The sequence below is a fragment of the Buteo buteo genome, chromosome 6 (assembly GCF_964188355.1).
Source record: "Buteo buteo chromosome 6, bButBut1.hap1.1, whole genome shotgun sequence".
Lineage (NCBI taxonomy): Eukaryota > Metazoa > Chordata > Aves > Accipitriformes > Accipitridae > Buteo > Buteo buteo.
Genome location: NC_134176.1, coordinates 38,896,494 through 38,904,027, shown reverse-complemented (window position 1 = coordinate 38,904,027; position 7,534 = coordinate 38,896,494).

The following is a 7,534-nucleotide window of genomic DNA, read 5'->3' as shown; positions in this document are numbered from 1 at the left end:
CAGCACTGTCACGATGGGGTGGCCCAAAGGAAAGCTTCACACAGGGACTTATGGCAGGGGCATGGATAGGTGGTAGAACCTTAAATATAGTGCAAGTGAAGATCCAGTGATCCAACGGTAAGCACAAATGAAGAACATTTATTGGGTCCTCTAGCTGATGAACTATTACAGCCTTTCTGAGAAACCGGTCTTTGTCAGTATATCAGTTAAGGCCCAGTTAACTCATACTGTAGGATACAAAGAGCCTGCCTGGAGACAGTCCTTCATTGCCTGCAATAGTCCCTAGGTCAGGTGTCTGGGTAGCTGATCTTCTCCTTGGCTCCTGCAGCCCTCTCCCTTCCAGTGGGTAACTTACCAGCTGTCCAGCGGGGGAGATTTCTAGCACATTACTCTTCCTCAGTGAAAAGCAAAATTGGAAAGATGAGCAAATGCCTCTTCAAATGACTCCATGCAAATGATGGGGAAAACAAAATCAAACCAACGAAGAAAAACCCAAACAAAAACATGAGCAGCCGTTTGCCAAAGACAGGTACCCCTGCCTGGAACTCAGGATGCTGAGAAACAGCCATGATGCAGTAAATGCAACACCCTTTCCCAAAAACTGCAGAAAGCCAGTATCTTGGAATTTGTCTGGGGCAACAAGGCTAACTCACTCTTCTGAAAAACATCACATTCACCTTGGCGAGAACAGCCATTACAGAATTAACTTGTTTCTGATGTTTTTTAAAAGAACTACCATGCACAGTTCATAGGAAGAAAGTCCTTTCAGCATCAGCTTTCCCAAGGATAGCTGCACTCCAAGAGGGCAGATATCTTGGGGGGGGGTAGCAAGAACAATTGATGGGGGCAGACCAGGGAAAGAAATAATAGTAGCACTGTTCATCATTTTTGATGAGCAGTCAGTCAAGTAGGTTGTAATGCAACAACTGGCATTCATCCCTGCCGAGGGCATGTAAGATAAGTAAGGTGCTGCACCCTCTGGAGTCTCAGAGAGAATCAAGATGAATGGCTTCAGCTGGGTATCCAGCTTTTGGGAAGTTTGTTAGGCAGGGAGGCTCCCATCTCAAGAGCTGTAGGATTGGACTCCCTGAGATGTACACTGGATAAAGCCTGTGTCATTATTTCTTGCTTCTTATGAATCTAGATATCACTGGGCTTAACAGCAAACACATTTTGCTCTTCTGCCAACAATTTAGCTGAGCATACAAGCATTGCCAGGTCACATTAGTACTTACAGAGTACCTTTCCCACGTAGCTATTGCTGTGATTTACCAGAGAAATCACCTACAATCGCCACAATCAGAACTTCCACTGCTCGAGCGCAGCAATTCCCTGTGTGCCCTCAGCCCCACAACACCCCTTGAAGGCAGTGATAGCCACCACCAGATTTTTCTCAAAAGGATGCTGAACTAGTCTGTCATGTATGTGTAGGTTACTGAGCAAAATAAATAGCTAATTTTCCAACAGCGATCAACTAAGTTCAGCTCTGAATTTGAGGTAAGATTTCTACTGGGTATACTGGCCTTCGTGGTTTCTGTGCTGATATTTCATGCCCCCTCCTCACCACCTACTTCATCTCTCCAAGCCGAAAAAGCCTAGCAAGTGGCTGGTCCACCCTGCCTCCTGCACAGCTGTCTGTGCTGCCAAACCAGTACCAGTAGCAATACCCTTTTTCTTCACCAGGCCAGCGAGAATCCAGCCTCACCTTCACTTCCACAGGTGTGCTTGCAGTTAGAATAACTTTTGTTATCATGATATTATGTGAGGCCCGAGCCTTTGGCCTGCAGCGGTCTAGGGAGTGCAAAGCTGGAAATCTCAGCAGGCATCTGCAACAGCCCCCATGCCATGCTGCCCAAGCCACGAGACAAGCACGTAAAGGGTTCTCAGTAAGGACAAAAGAGCGTAACAGAGTCCAGCAGAGGCACTGGTATTCATGGTAGTCCTCATCAAGTTCTGTCCTTCCCCTCGCATCATTCTCCCAAGTGGGGAGAAAAGATCAGTAACCTCTTCTGCTCTCTGCACTGAAATCCTCCATTTGGATGCAGAGGGCCAGGCTGGCACAGGGAACATAATCTGAGAGCGTCTAGCCTCACGCTTGGTAAATTGGGCCCATTATACAACCCCCTGTCTGCATGTATCGCCTTACATATAGAGTATGTATTGATGAAGGGGGATTTTTGCATGCTGAATAATATCCATATGTTACCCAGGAGATATTTCCTGTTCTCGGTGCTGCGGTGTCATTAATTTTCCTGCTTGTTTTGACTGTTTATCTCTTGAGCTGAAGTGTCTAGAACCATGAAAGCCACAGCCAAGAAAAAGTCAGTAATATAAACATCATCAATATTTATGATGGAGACCCGGAGAAAAATATTCCACGATGCAATGCCTTGTTTTCCATATAGCTCAGTTAGGGCTAGGATGCCTCAGAGTTCTATTCTGCTTCAGCTCCCTTCCATTTTCCTCTCCAAGCAGCGAGGGCAGCTCGGAGCAATGAGGATTTTCTGGCCCTTTAACAATCCCCTTGTCCACCAGACTTCCTCCTTTCATAGCCCCCATGCGCTCCCTCCCCTCTCCCCCAAGGCTAGTTAATATGTGCCAAATCCTGACACCCTGAATGGTTTCCCAACGCCGACACTAATCACGTTTTCGGGAGCAGGTCAGCAGTGAAGGAGCTGAAATTCGTGTGAAAAAGTCCCCGGGATGGCCCCGGTGCCTCACACCTGCGTGCCCTATTCATCTGCACTGTTTACACATTGTCATCCACAATTAATTCTTTCCAGGGACGCTCCACTGCCTGCCCTCCCGTTGCACAGGGACCCCATTCTGAGCTGTTGTGTCTGTTAAATTGAGCATGGGGTGCTGCGATTAAATTAAGTTTTGTGGCTCTCTCTCTCCCTCCCTCCCCTTCTCTTTTCTCTCCGTTAATAACGATGCCTGATGGAAGATTGCTGGCACTGGAGTAAAGAGGTAATTACAGGCACTAAAAGTAGGGGAAGAAAAGTTTCTATGTGGAAATGTGAATGGGGACATCTTTTCTGGCTAGCCGGCGTTGCCCTCAGCGCGAGGTGGGAACTGCAGCCCCATGCGATGTCCAGGGTACGAGGAGGAGAGGAAGGCACGGGGCTGCGCACAAAGGTCTCCCATAGAGCAAACTGGCAAAATTTGGATCTGCAAGGATCTGTACCTGCTGGCCTGAGTACGGGTTTTCTTCAGCAGGTGGCATTCGCACCTTCTGCTGCAGCTGTGCTTGTGCATATATGTGGCATACACTGGCCAGACTGCTCTTCTCCCAAGGTGCCATATCCAAACGCACTGGGAGAAATTCCCTGGGCTAACAAGTCACCTTCCCACACTGACACGCTTCTGCACTCTGGAGTGAAACATGGAATGAGAACTGCTTACTGGAGATGAGGAGGAAAACCAGAGAAGAGGACAGGAACGTGACCAGCTTTTGCAAAACCTCCACAAGGCAGCAGCACTTTTGCAAAGTGTTTTGCTCGTGCGTGAAGTGGGCAAGTGGTTTTTATTACTGGGATGTCTGCAAAGTCAAAGAGCCATTTTTGCTGAGAACAGAAATCTGCAGCTCTCCCAGCAAGTGGAGTCGGGTAGATTTGGCTTTACGCCTTCGTTCGGCTGCTCGCAGGACTCACTACCACAGTCGGGCTGCAGCCCTCCAGCACTGCACACAAAGCGTCCCTACGGCAAAGAGGGCAGAGCTCAGACCGCTCCAGCCAGCAGCCTGGACTAGAGCTACGGCCAAGCTAAAGAGCAGCCTCTACTTGCTGTTTGCTCACGTCAGACAAAAAAAAAAAAAAAAAAGACCTGAGAATTGCCTTAAGTTCTGAGGCCCCAATATCCAAGACACACATTAAACGCAACAAAATTCATTGGCTACAAGCACAGTCTCTTAAGGCTTGGAAAATAGCAGCCTCTCTGATTTTTATCCTGTGCGAGAAAATTGCCCCTGCAAGACAAAAATCTTCATGTCAGCAATTAAAAAAACAGCCTCCTCATAAATACTGCTGTAAAATATTGTTGCATGTACATACGAAATGTGCTGGAAAGCACATGCTACATCCCCCTCTAGTGCTGAACTACTACAGAATAACAACCTAATCCTGCTACGGCTTTCTTCAGCTGGAGCGTAGACTTTTCTGCGGCAATCCGCAATTAAGCCCCATATCCAAACCAGGAAGGTGGCTGCCACATGCGAAGGCATCTTTACGGGACAACCACTCTACAGCAGATGGATTCACAGGGACTGAGAAGCCTGAGGGTCCTTAAAATGAGTAAGGTTTTAATACCCCCTAAATACCAACGTGAATCCAGGGCAAATCTGTTTTGTTTTGCAAGTTTCCTTATTCATTCCGTGCCTCCACTTAAAAACTAGGGAGCTGCGCACATCACACACCTGATCAATGCCCATCCCACAGCATCACAGGTCTTTAGCGCTTCGTACAGAGCAGCGCCTGGGGAAAGCGGCCCCTCCAAGAGCACCAGCTATAGTTATTGCCCTCCCAATCCCCTTCCATCACAGCAGCCATGGTCCTGCAGGCCTTACTCAGGAAAGGATCCTGCCCGAGTCAGACAGGGACCACCAGCTTTCAGCAGCTGCCTGTATCCTACTGCACCAGCCCATCTCATCACCTGCACCTGCAAAGACAGTCAGGCTTGACACCGAGGTCCTACCAGCCCTACGGGTGTCTAAAGCACGCGACAGCTCACACCGAAGCCGTTCGGATGGCAAGTCCCATTTCTCAAGCGTGCAGGGCAGTGTGCTGCACGTCCCAGACTCTCCTACGCTCGGTGAAGCAGAGCTCTTCAGGCCGTCAGTCGGCATTTACCTTGCATTCCACTTCGGGATAGTCTCGGCTTCTTAGCAGGAGAGGGAGGAAGCCGGAGGGAGGCCAGGCGTCAGGGAAAGGGTGCTGCACAAGCGCTGGCTGATTTTGTGCGCTCACAGCTCGCGGAGCCTGAAGAAGGTCCTGGGGGCTGGAGGGAGCAGAGGCAGGCTGGCTTCAGCAGGTCACCTGGGTCAGGCTGGGCAGAGATCAGGATTCACCACCAGCACAGGTTGTGAATTCAGGATTCGCATTCATGCACAGGCAGCAGACGTGGGTCTAGCTGGCGTCCTCGACTGGACGCGGGAGCAAGGCAGCAGGCACAGCACCAGCACCGTGCCCCTGCTCCCGTACTTCCTCACCCAGCCAACACAGCCTGCTTGCACGGTCCTTCCAACCCGATACTACAGGCACAGAGCGCACGAATTTTAGCGACAGCCTGCATGGCCTCCTGACAAAAAAGCTATCACTCAGCAGGAGAGGAGCAGCTGAGCCAGAAGTCTCCCCGTACTAGCCAGCCACGCTGCACCACCAGCTGCAAGCACTCTCCCAGGCCTCATCTCTTTATCCGGCCTCAAGGAGAAGCAAGCCTGACCCTTCTTTCCAGGTGGGTAAAATCTGCCAAAGAACAGCTCAACATAGGTCTTTGTAATGGAGGCGTTTGAGCAACCTCAGTGGCAGGTGTTGGGAGCAGCCCTGCCTACAAAAACATGGAGCGAAGGCTCATATTTAAATTACTTTACTGAAGCAGAACTACTAGTACTCTTAGCAATATAATTATCACAAAACCTGCAAGCTGCCTACCACCCTCTCCTCCCACTGAATCCAACGAGAGCGGAGGTCATTCAGCAAATCATACCGCTTGCCCAGTTAATAAACAATTTACAGAAGGATGCATGGTTTTGAAGTGCTTTATAAACATATATTAATCAATCATTAAATAATTAAGATAATTCTCTGTTCTTTTTCTCTGGCACTCCCAAGTTGATAGACGTTCCTATAGCAACAGAGAAGGAGAACTGACGGCAGGGGGAATGCAGAGCTCGGGGAGGCGATGCTGGCGCGGGACCTTTGCTCTCCAGCCCTCCAAAAGTCACGCAGGGCAAGCGGAAGGGGGCTGCGAGAGGTGACATGCAGGAAGGAGGCTTTCAATTTTAATGGAGATTCTTACGATGACAGTCTATGCAAATAGGTACATGAAAGAGGAGAGGAAACAGACTGGGGGAAGGGGGAGAGAAATTAACCCTGGTTCAGATTTCAAAGCAAAGCCAGGAATAATTTTTGGAGCTAAGAATAGTTGCAATGCACCTTGTTCTCCTCGGGCTCAAGCCCTGCAGAATCCTTAGGTCCGGGGTCTGCGGTTACAGCGGGGGGGCGGGGGGCAGAGGGAGGCCAGCCTGCCCAGTCCAGGAAAGCCGGCCATCCAGGCTGCAGCTCCATCACCTTTATGGTTCCTTTGTGTCACCAAAAGCCACTATCTAACAAAGGACCCGGCCCTCCGCTTTCGAAGGGCCCTTGCAGTTGTTTTGCAAATGAGATTGCTTGATTGGTGAGCAAAATCAGAGACCTTTTGAAGCCGTTGCCCAGGAAAGGGGGAGGGAGAAGGGTTCCATTATCCCCCACGCTAAGTAGTAGGATCTGCCTGGTCCTATTGAGAGCTGTGGAGAAAGAACCAAAGCGACTTTTGGACCGACTTTTAGGGAAAATTCTTCCGAAATCCCAGGAAGACCCTGCAGCCGCTTCTATAAAAAGAGCGGGGTCTGTTGGTGTCCTAAGAGAAACTCCCGTTCCCATCGCACCCCCCTTGCCCCCCTCGGGGACAGCCGACCCAGAGGCTGCCCCGGCTTCAGCCAGCCCCCGAGCAGGCGAGCGGGGGTCTTTAGCCTGTTGGAGAATCTGCTCGACGGCTCTAAAGGACAGCTTCACCGCCAAGTCCAGGGAACCAGTCTGCAGCCCCCGGGGAGCTTATTGGTGTAGATCACGTCAACACCTATGCAGGCGCTCACTGGGACATCTCCTTTTTTGATCAGAAAACAGCTTTTGCAACACAAAAAGTGCCCGTGGGAAGACAGGGATGCTGCTGACAAGAAATGATGTTTTGTTGGAGGTGAACCGGAACAGAGCACTTTGCTTCAACTGCCCCCCAGATTATTCATTTTAGTCGAGTTCAGCTTCGAAACGAACTTTCCCGAAAAGGCCTCTCTTCTTTCCTGTGTGTGGGGCTTGCGGCTGAGCTGCATTTACTGAGAACGACGTGGACCTTGCCCAAGCTTTATGGGAGCTGGGCAGAGCTCCCAGGGAGCACAGCCCAGAGGAGAGAATGGGACCCAAACCCAAGGAAAGGCACTGCCTACTTTAATGTTAAGCAGACTTGAAAAGAAACGTTTCATGTCAGTTCAACAAATTGAAACAAAACATTCCTACCTCAGAAACGTCAAAATGCTTCACTTTGATCCAAAAAATGTCAAAACAGAACATGGAGACATTTCTGAACATGACTGTTTTAATTCCAGGAAACAATTTTTTCCTATTTTTTTGCCCCAGTTTGTTCTGTTCTGGAAAGCAGAAGCAGAAATTCAAAATTTCACGTAGCTCTACTCAGGGCCATTTATCACAGGAGGACCAGTATTGCCTACACACGCATGCGTGCGTGAGCACTCTCACTCGCACACACAGCACATTCACAGTGC